The sequence below is a fragment of the Python bivittatus genome, unplaced genomic scaffold, assembly GCF_059951505.1.
Source record: "Python bivittatus isolate LINGU-HERP-01145 unplaced genomic scaffold, Pbiv_v1 ctg000840_np1212, whole genome shotgun sequence".
In the NCBI taxonomy this organism is placed as follows: Eukaryota; Metazoa; Chordata; class Lepidosauria; order Squamata; family Pythonidae; genus Python; species Python bivittatus.
The window spans coordinates 14,101,981-14,116,468 of record NW_028277113.1 but is presented as its reverse complement, the minus strand read 5'-3'; positions in this window follow the sequence as shown (position 1 = coordinate 14,116,468).

Sequence of the window (14,488 nt, the reverse complement as noted above, 5' to 3'; positions counted from 1 at the left end):
AGCAGCTGGGATCTGAATTCAGACTTGAGATTCAAAGTGCTACACAGTTTATGCCAACGATGAAACAGAGATGATAAAATTATTATAAGAGGTATTAAAGCAGCCACATTCTAGTGATCAGCCATCTCCAGATGAATAGAAACAAATATTCTGTCTACAACACAGTAAACATTGTTATTATTCAAAACTGTTTATTACAAATAGACTTCAGTCAAAAAAAAAAATAAGGGAATGAGTGACAGGACAAAATTTGTCATTTCCTCCTTATGCTGACTTCTATCTCAGCCAAAATGTTCTGGTTCCATGACATCTTAAGCTATTCTCTACTGATGCATTGCAATCCTCCCCATCTTTCCGTAAGCCAGCAGAAAACAATACTGTACCAGCAAGACATTTGCTATCCTTATTGCTGACCCCTTTCCTAGCTCTACTGCCTCTGTTCCAAGTCAATGCAATCACCTGACTTCCCTCCAAGAAAATGGGTGACAAAGTCTAACAGATTTTATGTACTCTGAGATAGCCCTTAGACAGTCTCAGATTAAGGGGAAAATACTACTTTAGCCACCAGTACAGCTATGAAAGATTTAAGTCTGTCTCACTCATGGATTGGGGACATGATGAAGGCAACAACATAGGGACATGGCAGAAGACGCTGCCAGGACAAATATGAGCCATGGTTAGGTGCAAGTGAGGAAAGGCCTTTAATCATCTCTCTAGGAAGATCTCACTTAGAATTGAGAAGCTGAAGCAGTATTTTCTTATCCCATTACCATTTAGAAGAGGAGAGGTGTGAAGGGGATGTTCTTGCCTTGAGATTTGGAAAGCACTACAAGACAACAAACTTTGATTTAGTTGTGAGGTTCAGACAATGATCCCTTGTGCTGTAACATCCATGCTAAGATCTGGGCCCAAAGGATGGAGATTAGAAACTTGTTCTGTTTCTCCTTCAGCCAATGATCCAGGGATGAGGGAGAGGGGAAAAGTTATATTTAAGAAATAATTGGTTCCGAGAACAATCTCCCCTCATCCATAGTCATCTGAACTATAAGAATCAGCCGACAGTGTATTTCTATAGATCATCTGGTACCAAATTGGGGTCACTCATCTCTTTATTCAGTTGCCCAGGTATGTCCCTCTTCTTCCTATTCTAAAGTTACTTTGGAAAGATGGCACTGGGATTTTTACCTATACATTTCCAAATCTCCCTCCACTTTCTTAGCTTACTGTTTCTACTGAGTGGGAAACTGGTTTCCAAAATAAATGCTTGAAAATGTACATCCCAACAAACAATTCTCTCCCACCCAAATCTCCTAGATTCCTTGCTTCGCTTCAGTCTAACAGCCACCTAACTGTTGAAGGATTGCACCTGTACAAAGAAAATGCTGAGTGCACTCATTGTCTTAGGTGTCCATTAGTAACCACAATGATGTTGCATGTATCATGAAGTCACTGCATAAATGACATGAATTACATAAATTGCATCAGTCACATCATGGGATACAGTATGTAATTCATATCATTTGTATGATGACACCATGACATCACTTACCACCCTTCTCTTCTCTTGTAGGGCTATGCTCATTGTGCTAAACCAGGAAACAGTTCATTTCATTTGGTATATATATTCATTTGGAGAATATATGAACATATTGCAGTATGTTGTATAAAGTCAGACACTGTGATTTGTAAATCATGGCTTATGGCTTAGCATGATGTGGAAGTCCAGCCTCACTCCCTCTTGGCAGCTTGGTGGGTTGTGTTTTTTTAACAATTTTGCTGCCAAATTTGGGGGAGATCTTTCCATTCTCTTCATTGCAATTTGTTCCTTAATCCCATTTGTGAGGCAAAACTATATATTGAATCAGACTTTATTTATATTATACATTCTGAAGTTTCAGTGCTATTGGGGAATGATTTCATTTAGATTCAGATTAATTTAATTCAATTAAAAGTAATTTGGGTATTCTTCCCCATTGCTCAGGAATTGATGAAAAGGGACTTTGGGGACCTATTATAGCTTTTCATACAAAATTAAAGTTTTTGCTCATTTTAAATGCTTGATTTAATATCAATAATATTTTAAAATCTATTTTTTAAAAAGGGCATGAAACAGTTCCTTGGTGACCAAAAGATAAAGGTGTTTTGTGAGGTTTTAAGGATATACAATCACACATTAATACTATTAAAAGAATATTTTACCTCCTAATATTTGCTTGCGCATACTCGCGCTCTCTCTCTCTCTCTCTCTTTCTCAAACTTTCCTTTCACTCTCCCATCTTTAAAGATGTTATGAATGCTGAGTTCAGAATTGCTTTACAGAAATCATATTTTCCTACTCAGGGATGACATCTGGTGGTGAACCAGAATCAGCTTTTAAAAATCATCCTATAAAAGAAAAATGGCAGGTTGCTTCTTGAATTAGCTTCTTTAAATTCTTGCCCCAAGCCAGGGTACAGTCTGTTCTAATATTCCTATGGCATGTCATCTGTCTGTGGTGAAATGATGTGCTTAAATATAGCTATGAATACATCTCCTGTCATCATCTGAAAAGACTAATATATAAATGTATTTGTGAAAAAGCAAAGTATGCTTCATCTTTTTGGTCTTACATTTGTACCTGGCATTTTTTCCAGAGTAATATTCAAATTATTTCAGTTTGAACACATCATAACCCTGTGACATAGGTCAGATTGCAAACTGTCTTCTTCTGGTCTTTCTAGTATGTATTTAATGTTCAACCCCTTTCATATGAACATTTTAACACTGAGATCAAAATCAGCTAGAAATTTTGCTACCCTCTTCCTTCTTTAATACAGGAATATTCTAATCTTAAACACCATATCCACTCAAATAGGTATATAAATATGTAGACATAGATGTGTGACTATGTATATATACTCCTGCGTATACATGGCTCTCAATTTCAGTGGATAAGATTCTCCAACCTGCAGAAACAAGCAGAGCTGCCACTGTGTGAGAGATTGCATAGCAGAATGCCTGTTTCCATGGGACTGCTACACTAAGGCTGGAGATGCCAACAGAGCACCCGTTGCCACTACTATGCCCACTGACAACTTCCTTGAAGCTTGCCAGTCTGTCTGCCTCACCCTAGTTTATAATTTTTAGAAAGTTAATTTAAACGTAATTAAAAGGAAGCTGGCACATTTCAAAGCACCAACTTTTCCAAACCATCTTTGTTTTCAAGAAATGAGATTCTGCACAGACCTCCAGAGGCCCATAGGAATTCTTAGAAAATAAAAATGGTGAGAGGCAGCCTAATATTTTGTTTTTGTAAATATGCCCCAAACACAGAGGAGAAAATATGAAGATAAACTGGAGGTTATTGCAGACAGGTGGGATGGCTGACAGAACGTTGCAGGTGGCAACTTCACCAGTTTGTCTTCTTATAAACTTGTATTTTGCGACTCATGATAGTCATGAGCATCTGTGATATGCTCTCAAAATGTCAAATGGTGCCTACTGGCCTAAAATGTTTGAGGAACACTGAATTGAGGAGACTTCCCAGAATAACACTATACTTTGAAGAATGTCTGGGTTTACTCCAGATCTGTTAAGTGGGCATAGGATGGTGCACTGATGAACTGAACCTTTATATTACTTATTTCTCTATAAGCATTCTCAATTCTTGTTTTCTTGATAATTATATTTGACTACTAGATACAGGCAAAAATCTTTTCAATATAAATGAGCATAAAAAAATCTTTTCAATATAAATGAACATAAAAAAGTAGATACAGTACATTTTCTCAAACATCTTTAATCTAAATTCAGTTAGTATCCATTTTTTTAGCCTTCATTATACAGGCAGCTAGTAATTCTAAAGTGCATTCACAACTCAGAGACATTCAAAACATGTTATCAAATTTAAATTTTTAATGCAACAGAAGGGGAAACTATTAAATGTATGACTGAAGAGTCATTGCATTAAGTGTGTTTAATTCTTATTTAATTTAAATGCAAATGAAGCTTTTGTTCTGGTTCCATCCACTATTTTTTGGAGTAGCCTCCAGTATATCACTCAAAGTGGAACTGTAGACACAATTCTTCCCATACCTCCTTCCAACTAATCTCCTTCTAAAGAGGGATCATTTAGATTGTGTCTCACTGGACAAAGATTAATCCTTCAATGTAGCAGAATCATCCAATCTTACTGGAGATGGCCCATTCTGGTTTTGCTTTTCTGAATTTACTATCCATATAATTATTAATTCATGCAGCAGCCAGCATGTTCTTTTTAGAATATAATAAGAGTAAACCTTAAGGATAGTGATTAAAAAGAATTCCATCATGGATCCTAGTGGAGTAAATTCAGTGCAGCAAACACACAATCTGGAATGAAATGCAGCTAGCATTCACCTTTCACATTGTCATTCCACAAAACACTGGAAAATAATATTCTCCTGTTTATAAAAAATTTATAAAACAACATATCTTCACCCTGAGACTTACCAGCTGAATTCCCTATAGATTTTTTAAATTTAAAATGTCAACAATTTCCTGGAATAAAAATCTATTCCAAAAAGAAGACAATCAAATGGAATGGACCTATTCAGGCTCACTAATTTAAGAGTACAGCAGAACTCTCATTTTAACTCAGCAGCTTTGTATGTTTTGCCTGTCAGAAGCTTAGGAATCATTTATGGATTGCCTTTATTAATATGCACAGTTCATGAAATAGCCTAGTTACAGAGTAAAATAATGAAGAATATTCATGCTGCTGATGCAGCAGCAACCTCCATGAATGTAATCCCCCAAATTACTTCAATTTCTAATCCCTTGCTGGTACATAAACACTTTATTCAACCATGATGTCCTGTTTCATTCCATGTCATGTTCATCTTATTTTATTACAATGTTTCCTGTGTTTTTATTGCAATGTTTTTTATTGCAATGTTTTTATTTTATTGCAGTGTTTATTTTATTGCAATGTTTATTGCCATGTTTTATTGCACTGTTTCTTGTGTTTTTAATCTAGTAATTCTAAAACAGTGAGTCAAAAGCCACAGCTAGTTGTAGAAAACCTGTGGGTGGATCATCAGGTTTCCTACTCTGTAGACTAGAGATGATGCATCCAACTGCATGGTGAGGTGATTGTGAAGTTAGGCAGTAGAACAAATAGCTGGATTCTAAGTCAACCAGGTGCTGGGAATTTAGAATTGGGAAGGTTTCAGATCCATTACAAACTGAACTTGAAATGTAACAGTTCATCTTCAAAATATTTGTAATAGGAAGCCGACAGACCATCTGGTCCAGTCGCTTTCCCTATTTTCGTTTTTCTTATAACCTCACTATGATGGTATGTGGGAAAGACCTAAGGAGACTGGGCCAAGAGACGCTGCCAAGGGAACAGTCAGATAAGAGACAGCAGAGCCTGCAAATGGATAGTGGGCGGGGCAAGAGGCTCAGAAGGGACCCTCCCTAATTTCTCGTGCTGTAAAGGAGATGGGAGGGGGAGGATTGTACTTTCAGACTTGCAATATAATGGGGTAAACCAGATAAGAATCACAACCAGATGAGCTAATGCTACTATTGTAAAGCTACATTGACAGAATCTTGCAAGTCTGAAAGTACAATCCTCCCCCACCCCCCTGGTTTCTTGGCCCAGTCTCCCAAGGTCTTTCCCACATACCATCACACTCATAGACTTCCCTTATTGTTATAGGCCCATTTACAATTACATTGTGTTACAATCTGAGAGAGAACTTAACTCCAGGGAAATTATCAAAGATGCATAAAGGTACTTCTAATCAATGCTGAAAATGTGAAAAACATGAAGGGACATTTTATCATGCACAATGGACTTGCAAGAAAGCAAAAAACAAAAACAAAATTGGATACAAATACATACAATGATACAAAGAATATTATAGAACAATATTCAGATGAAACCAGAACTTTTCTTATTGGGACTTATGGACAGCCAATTAGATAAGACTTATGGAAGACTGATTTTGTATATGGTAACTGCAGCAAGACTATTATACAGATAGTTCTCACTTAACGACCACAATTTGGACTGGAAAATTTGTTGTTAAGTGGGGCGGTTGTTAAGCGCGTCATGTCCAATTTTACAATCTTTTTTGCAGTCATTAAGTGAATCATCGCAGCCGTTAAGCAAATCATGTGGTATGTAAGTGAATCATGTGGTTCCCCATTGATTTTGCTTGCCTGAAGCTGTCTGTGAAGGTCACAAATAGTGATCACATGACCCCAGGATGCTTCAACCATCATAAGTGCGAGCTGGCTGCCAAGCACCCAGGTCGCAATCACGAGACTGCGGGGGTGCTGCGATGGTTGTAAGTGCAAAGACTGGGTGTAAGTCCCTTTGTTCAGCACCACTGTCACTTTGAACGGTCACTAAACAAATGGTCCTTACATGAGGACTGTATGCACAAAGATGGAAAAATACTGAAATACCCACAACAGAGGAGTGGATTGTGAAGATGGCAGAACTTGAAGAAATGGAGAAATTGATCTGTGTGATCAGGGTAAGACAAGTACTTTTATAAAAGACTAGAAATCTCTTATGGGCTTTTTGCTGAAAATGGGAAAAAATGAACTGGTGATTTATGGATTTGCTGATTAAAAAGGGTTGAATATGGGAAGAAGAGAACCATGTTGTAACTTTAAAGGCGGAGGAGAGATAATGAATTTGTAACTGCTGTAAAGAAGATCAGAAGTCGCTTTTCTTTTTTTCTTTTCTACCTGCACTGTTTTTTCTACTACTTTTTCTACTACTTCTTTTATCTTTCTATTTCACTCTATATAATTTCATGTTTATCTTTTAGTTATGTGAAAATCTTTAATAAAAATTATATTTAAAAAACTGAACCTGAAATATACTAAAAGTCTGTGAATACCAGCGCTAATCATTCTCCATATATATATTTGGGTAGCATTTTCAGTGACAAGGAAACTTCTCTGCAAGGTGTATTTTTTTCTCAGCACTTAAAATGCTGGAATAGAAGTATTCAGGTGCCAGTAACCCTAGCCTGTAACGTGTAAAAGACATTGAAGTAATTTAGCATAGGTATACTTGAAAACGACATATTCCAGGGCTCCTTGAGCATAGAGTATTGCTGTTTCAGTATTTCAGATAGCAGGAAGTAATACAACTTTTTCCATGTCTTACCAGCAGATAATGAGGATGGAAAGGAAAAGTCACTAATTTATAGCTTAGAGATTCACAGGATAAGTGAGGTGGAGTGGGGTCATCTGGGTCCCATCGTGTTTCCAACAGTGTAATTGAGATCACAACAAAACGTGAATTTCAGAACAGACTCGGGGGGGAAAACCCACTATATTCCATGTTGAGCATTTCAGAAGGAACTCTCCCTAGTTTTCCAGAGACTAAAAAGAGAGGAGGGGAGAAATACTTTCAGTCTTGCAAGATTGTTAGCCCTTCTAGGTAGTCCAGACAAGAAGCACAACCAGGCACATCAGCACTATATTGTAAGATTGCATTAAACAGAATCTTGCAAGACTGAAAGTATTTCTCCTTTCCTCTCTTTTTAGTCTCCAGAAAACTGGGAAGGGTCCCTTCTTAAATGCTTCCCATTTTTTCCCCCCACCTGCGGACTAAGCTGCCTCTTATCAGACCGTTGCCTAGGCTGTGACTCTTCCTCCTGTCTTCCAAGGTCATTCCCACATACCGCCACAAGAATGAAGCTCAGAGCACATTTTGACACCATTCCTGCTTTACCTAATTGGGATTTAAAAAAAAAAAAAAAAACCTGAGAAACTCCTGCAGAAGACTCCTTAGAGGGGTCCTGACCCACTTTGAGAATCCATTTGCTAAGCCAAAGCCAAACAAATCATATTGTCATGACTTAGTTTGGTGGGTAAACCCAATCCTTGAATAACAGCTATCTCTATATCTCTATCTCTCTATATCTCTATCTATCTATCTAAAAATCCACAGAGAAAACTACCTTTATAAAACCAACTGTAATGTTTGTACCAAGTTATATTGTTGGAAGGAGTGATGGTGAGTTTCAAACATGAAAATCTGATTTCATCATATGGAATGGCTTTCCCAAAACTTATTGAAAATAAGTAAATAAATATTTGCAAAATTTTAACTTTTCAAAATACTGTATAAAATCAAAACCATTGGATGGTACCTGACAGTACACAGAACACTTGGCCAGTGGAAAACAAAAGTTTTTTTTAATTGCTTTTAGCACTGTAATACCATCTTTAAATTATTAATCATATCCTATACTCCATATAACTGGAAAGTATATAGGGAATCAAAGTAGGATCTGAATAACAGGCACGAAACAGATTATAGCACCTACGTGAGCTAAAATGCATTACAGCGTTCAGATAAAACATTCCGTATGCAACATTTTGAAATTACAGATATTTACAGCGGACCTAAATGGATGGAAACATACCACCATGCAAGCAGAATTCATTCCTGCTCATGCAAAGTAAGGGCTTTGGATCTAACCACTTTGCCTACAGGTTGCAAACTGTGTGATCATACTCTACAATGTATTGGAGTTTCCTCCAACTTTCAGAAGATCATTTATTTTATGATGCATGAGTGGAGAGGATTGGCAAAAATCAAAGATCTTGATTTGCATAAGCATGTATTTTCCACCTATATCTTTTAGATGTTTTAATTTCACAAGAAGAGTTTCTTAATAATAGAGATCATCCTTGACCTGACACTGACAATGAGGAAAGGGCAGAGGAAGGGGAAAAGGAAAGGACAGGACAGGAAGAAATACATGCTTTATAAACAGTTGCAAGGATTGAGAGAGATGAATGTCAGGAGAACTACTAAGGGACTAAACTTCTATAAATATACAAGCAAGTTCCTGTCTTCATCTACGGCATTTGGGGGAGCATGACTAACTATTCCAAACAAAACTCAAAAGCCAAGTTACAAATAAATATGAAGAAATAAATAACATGTAACTACCATAAACTACTTTATATGGTCCACGGACAGTATCTTATATTAATTCTTGCAGATCAAATTTCAGAAATGATTTTAAGACATAGGTTCACTTTTTAATCCAACCTCTTTCTTGCAAACTACAGAGATGTTTCTGAGTTGTTTTGCTTCAATCCAGATGCAAACAGAAACATCCATGACTAAATGTGTTCTTTTCCATGCCAGAAAGGTGGATACCATCAGGAAACTTCATTATCTTTTGGAAATCATATCAGATTTCAAGGTACAGGGAAAAGATCTTGTTTTCATACATGAAAATCTGGAATTTAGCTACCTAGGCTAGAGAATAAACCCCAAAGCAGTGCAGAAATAGATCTGCTGACAGCCAAATACACAAAGACCACAAAGTCCCATTTAACTAAATGGCGCTTGCTTTTACATTTAGTCAGCCAAGAAATAATTTGCATCCACAACCTTAGTGTAATTCAGATGATTACAAACCGCAAAAATGTATTTTGCTAATTGTTTTATAATATTTTCCAGAAGGGAGCTATGTTGTTTGCAGCAATGAACAACAAATCTTTCAGTGTTTGCCACAGAACTTTTCATTGTCTCACAATGTTATCATGCGTAGTAGTTCAAACAAATTCTACAGCCTTAGTGCTCAACCATTTTATGCACTATTATGCACTAAACGTATGCACTATTATCCACTAAGCTTATGATTCATCTATTCCCCCTTCCCAAAGAATAAGGGAATATGAACATCCAAGACAACTAACCAAATACTTTAACCAAGACTCCAATTGGCTCTCTTAAGTGTTCCAGCAAACTAATATATGCAAGGAACATTTGTCACAGAAAAATAATCCTACCTCTCTGCTAAAGAACACTTGAATATGGATGGAGTGTCTTGGATTTTAACTGTAAGCTGCCCAGAGTCACCCTCTGAGGGAGATGGGCAGCATATAAATTTAATAATAATAATAATAATAATAATAATAATAATAATAATAATAATGTCAACCATGGTAATATTAACACTGAACAGTTTTTCTTGATAGCTACTTGATTTCCAATACTGACTTACTCTTCTCTAACACATGCACAAATACTTCTAATAAAATAGTTGTCCTTAAGTTTTAAGTGCTTCACAGTGGTGCATTTTACTTCACTACATAACTAATCAAAAATAAAACTAATATTTAAAACAATCTGATATGTTGGATGGGATTACAATATTCAGAATACCAAGAATACCTATTTGGAAGTCACCATTTCTGATGGAAAATGCTTTAAAATATAGAGAATATCACAGTGCAATCCTATGCCTGTCTTCTAGGGGGAAAAAATCTTTACAAGCAGTTGACTTACTTCCCAATAAATTGCAATTCTGCACCTACCTATCTGGAGGTAAATCTGAGGAGCCATGCAGACACTTATACACGTGATTACTTTTTCACAGTTTCTTCTTTACTTCACCACAACTCTTTGGTCAGGCTCTTATGGGGACAGCCAAGGATGAGATGTATCTGGCCTACAGTGGGGCAAAAAAGTATTTAGTCAGCCACCAATTGTGCAAGTTCTCCCACTTAAAAAGATGAGAGAGGCCTGTAATTTTCATCATAGGTATACCTCAACTATGAGAGACAAAATGAGAAAAAAAATCCAGAAAATCACACTGTCTGATTTTTAAAGAATTTATTTGCAAATCATGGTGGAAAATAAGTATTTGGTCACCTACAAACAAGCACGATGTCTGGCTCTCACAGACCTGTAACTACTTCTTTAAGAGGCTCCTCTGTCCTCCACTCGTTACCTGTAGTAATGGCACCTGTTTGACCTTGTTATCAGTATAAAAGACACCTGTTCAGAACCTCAAACAGTCACACTCCAAACTCTACTATGGCCAAGACCAAAGAGCTGTCGAAGGACACCAGAAACAAAATTGTAGACCTGCACCAGGCTGGGAAGATTGAATCTGCAATAGGCAAGCAGCTTGGTGTGAAGAAATCAACTGTGGGAGCAATAATTAGAAAATGGAAGACATACAAGACCACTGATAATCTCCCTCGATCTGGGGCTCCATGCAAGATCTCACCCCGTGGGGTCAAAATGATCACAAGAATGGTGAGCAAAAATCCCAGAACCACACGGGGGGACCTAGTGAATGACCTGCAGAGAGCTGGGACTAAAGTAACAAAGGCTACCATCAGTAACACACTACGCCGCCAGGGACTCAAATCCTGGAGTGCCAGATGTGTCCCCCTGCTTAAGCCAGTACATGTCCGGGCCTGTCTGAAGTTTGCTAGAGAGCATTTGGATGATCCAGAAGAGGATTGGGAGAATGTCATATGGTCAGATGAAGCCAAAGTAGAACGTTTTGGTCTAAACTCAACTTGTCGTGTTTGGAGGAGAGAGAATGCTGAGTTGCATCCAAAGAACACCATACCTACTGTGAAGCATGGGGGTGGAAACATCATGCTTTGGGGCTGTTTTTCTGCAAAGGGACCAGGACGACTGATCTGTGTAAAGGAAAGAATGAATGGGGCCATGTATCGTGAGATTTTGAGTGAACACCTCCTTCCATCAGCAAGGGCATTGAAGATGAAACGTGGCTGGGTCTTTCAGCATGACAATGATCCCAAACACACCGGCCGGGCAACGAAGGAGTGGCTTCGTAAGAAGCATTTCAAGGTCCTGGAGTGGCCTAGCCAGTCTCCAGATCTCAACCCCATGGAAAACCTTTGGAGGGAGTTGAAAGTCCGTGTTGCCCAGCGACAGCCCCAAAACATCACTGCTCTAGAGGAGATCTGCATGGAGGAATGGGCCAAAATACAAGCAACAGTGTGTGAAAACCTTGTGAAGATTTACAGAAAACGTTTGACCTCTGTCATTGCCAACAAAGGATATATAACAAAGTATTGAGATGAACTTTTGATATTGACCAAATACTTATTTTCCACCATGATTTGCAAATAAATTCTTTAAAAATCAGACACTGTGATTTTCTGGATTTCCCCCCCCCTTTTTGTCTCTCATAGTTGAGGTATACCTATGATGAAAATTACAGGCCTCACTCATCTTTTTAAGTGGGAGAACTTGCACAATTGGTGGCTGACTAAATACTTTTTTGCCCCACTGTAGTATCACATAGCACTTTAGAGAATTTCAGAGCCATTGGATTGTCATGGGTAGGGTATTGAACAATGGCCATGGAGAACCAGGTTCAATGCCACACTCATTACCGCACATTGTGTGGTTTTGGCCTGGTCACAGTTTTTCAGCCTAATCTCTTTCACGGTGTGATTGTTTTGGGAATGCAGTGTTATGGGAATGGAAATACAACTGGAGAAGAGAGTGCTAGTTACATGGGCAAACAGTACATACTACAGTGATGAAACAGACGAAATATATATTGTGATGTTGCAACTTCAATTTTTTGTACTAGTGTCTTGATGTCAATATGTAAGTCATGTAGTTTACATTATAATGCACATTTTAACACTTCCCTCATTGCCTGCCAGGCCCTCCTTCCCCCAGATACCTATGGCTAGGTATGCTGATTTGATATCTTGGAGGAAACATAGATTATCAAACAGTGTGTTTCATCAGCCTGAAAGGGGGTGAAAGACCAAATCCCAGCTGAGTTGCACTTTCCAAAATTTATTTTGTGCAGTTTCCTGGGCAGTGCTTGCTGTCTGCTGCAAGGAAACAAACTGCCATTGTCAGGCTTGGTTTTCTGACTGTCTTTGTGTGTGTACAGAGGAAGCACACAGGCTGTTTCATTGCAAATTGAAGGTATCCCTCCTGCAACTAACAATTGCCCGCTCTTTATGAACACTTCTGTGTAGAAGGGAGAACCTTGGTTCTGTTTAATTTAGAGCAAGGGTTTGGCAAAATAGAAATACATTTCTTCCAGTAACATGGGTGTGGCACCCCATGAAACACATTCCTGCTGTTAACCTTTGACCAGTGAGCTTGAAAAACCTTTGTAAGGTTACTGTATATAACTACTTTGTGACCAATCTCTGGAGCTTCCTGGGGAGAGAGGGAAAATAAAAGGACCCCCCCTCCAAAAAAAAAGCATTGCTTCATTCTACATCAGCATGAAAACTGGTTCTCATGGATGGTAGCTAAGGCTTTGATTCAGCTGAATCTGGTATAATAGTAGTTTTCTTGTGACTTGTTAACAAAATTATGACATTCTTTACTTCAAATCTGAATGCAAGATAGGCTTTCGAAAATGGTGGATTGGATTTGTATTGCACCAGAGGATTTAAGCTGAGAACCCTAACTATTACAAAAAGCACACATACTAGATTTTCATTTCATAGACTTTCTGTGCATGTGGCTGTAATACGGTAATCTAATTTTCATTATGGGACTGTCATATGAGGGTGGGGGGTAGGGAAGACGGATACAATTTATAATACAGTACATTTATTCAATTCTCACCAAAGCTGCCACTATTTGTCAAGTCCAAGAAGTGACTAATGTCTCTAGACTTCAGTCCAGGTATTCTGTGCCATTTGATATCCAGATTCCATATATGTACATATGTATGTTTTGGTTGGCATTGGGAGAAATACTTTTGAAACAAACATGAATGAAACCTTATTTTGTTTATTCAAAGACAGCAGTGCTCAACTGGGTTCTCATATACAGTGGGGCAAAAAAGTATTTAGTCAGCCACCAATTGTGCAAGTTCTCCCACTTAAAAAGATGAGTGAGGCCTGTAATTTTCATCATAGGTATACCTCAACTATGAGAGACAAAATGGGGGGGGGGGAAATCCAGAAAATCACATTGTCTGATTTTTAAAGAATTTATTTGCAAATCATGGTGGAAAATAAGTATTTGGTCAATATCAAAAGTTCATCTCAATACTTTGTTATATATCCTTTGTTGGCAATGACAGAGGTCAAACATTTTCTGTAAATCTTCACAAGGTTTTCACACACTGTTGCTTGTATTTTGGCCCATTCCTCCATGCAGATCTCCTCTAGAGCAGTGATGTTTTGGGGCTGTCGCTGGGCAACACGGACTTTCAACTCCCTCCAAAGGTTTTCCATGGGGTTGAGATCTGGAGACTGGCTAGGCCACTCCAGGACCTTGAAATGCTTCTTACGAAGCCACTCCTTCGTTGCCCGGCCGGTGTGTTTGGGATCATTGTCATGCTAAAAGACCCAGCCACGTTTCATCTTCAATGCCCTTGCTGATGGAAGGAGGTGTTCACTCAAAATCTCACGATACATGGCCCCATTCATTCTTTCCTTTACACAGATCAGTCGTCCTGGTCCCTTTGCAGAAAAACAGCCCCAAAGCATGATGTTTCCACCCCCATGCTTCACAGTAGGTATGGTGTTCTTTGGATGCAACTCAGCATTCTCTTTCCTCCAAACACGACAAGTTGAGTTTAGACCAAAACGTTCTACTTTGGCTTCATCTGACCATATGACATTCTCCCAATCCTCTTCTGGATCATCCAAATGCTCTCTAGCAAACTTCAGACGGGCCCGGACATGTACTGGCTTAAGCAGGGGGACACATCTGGCA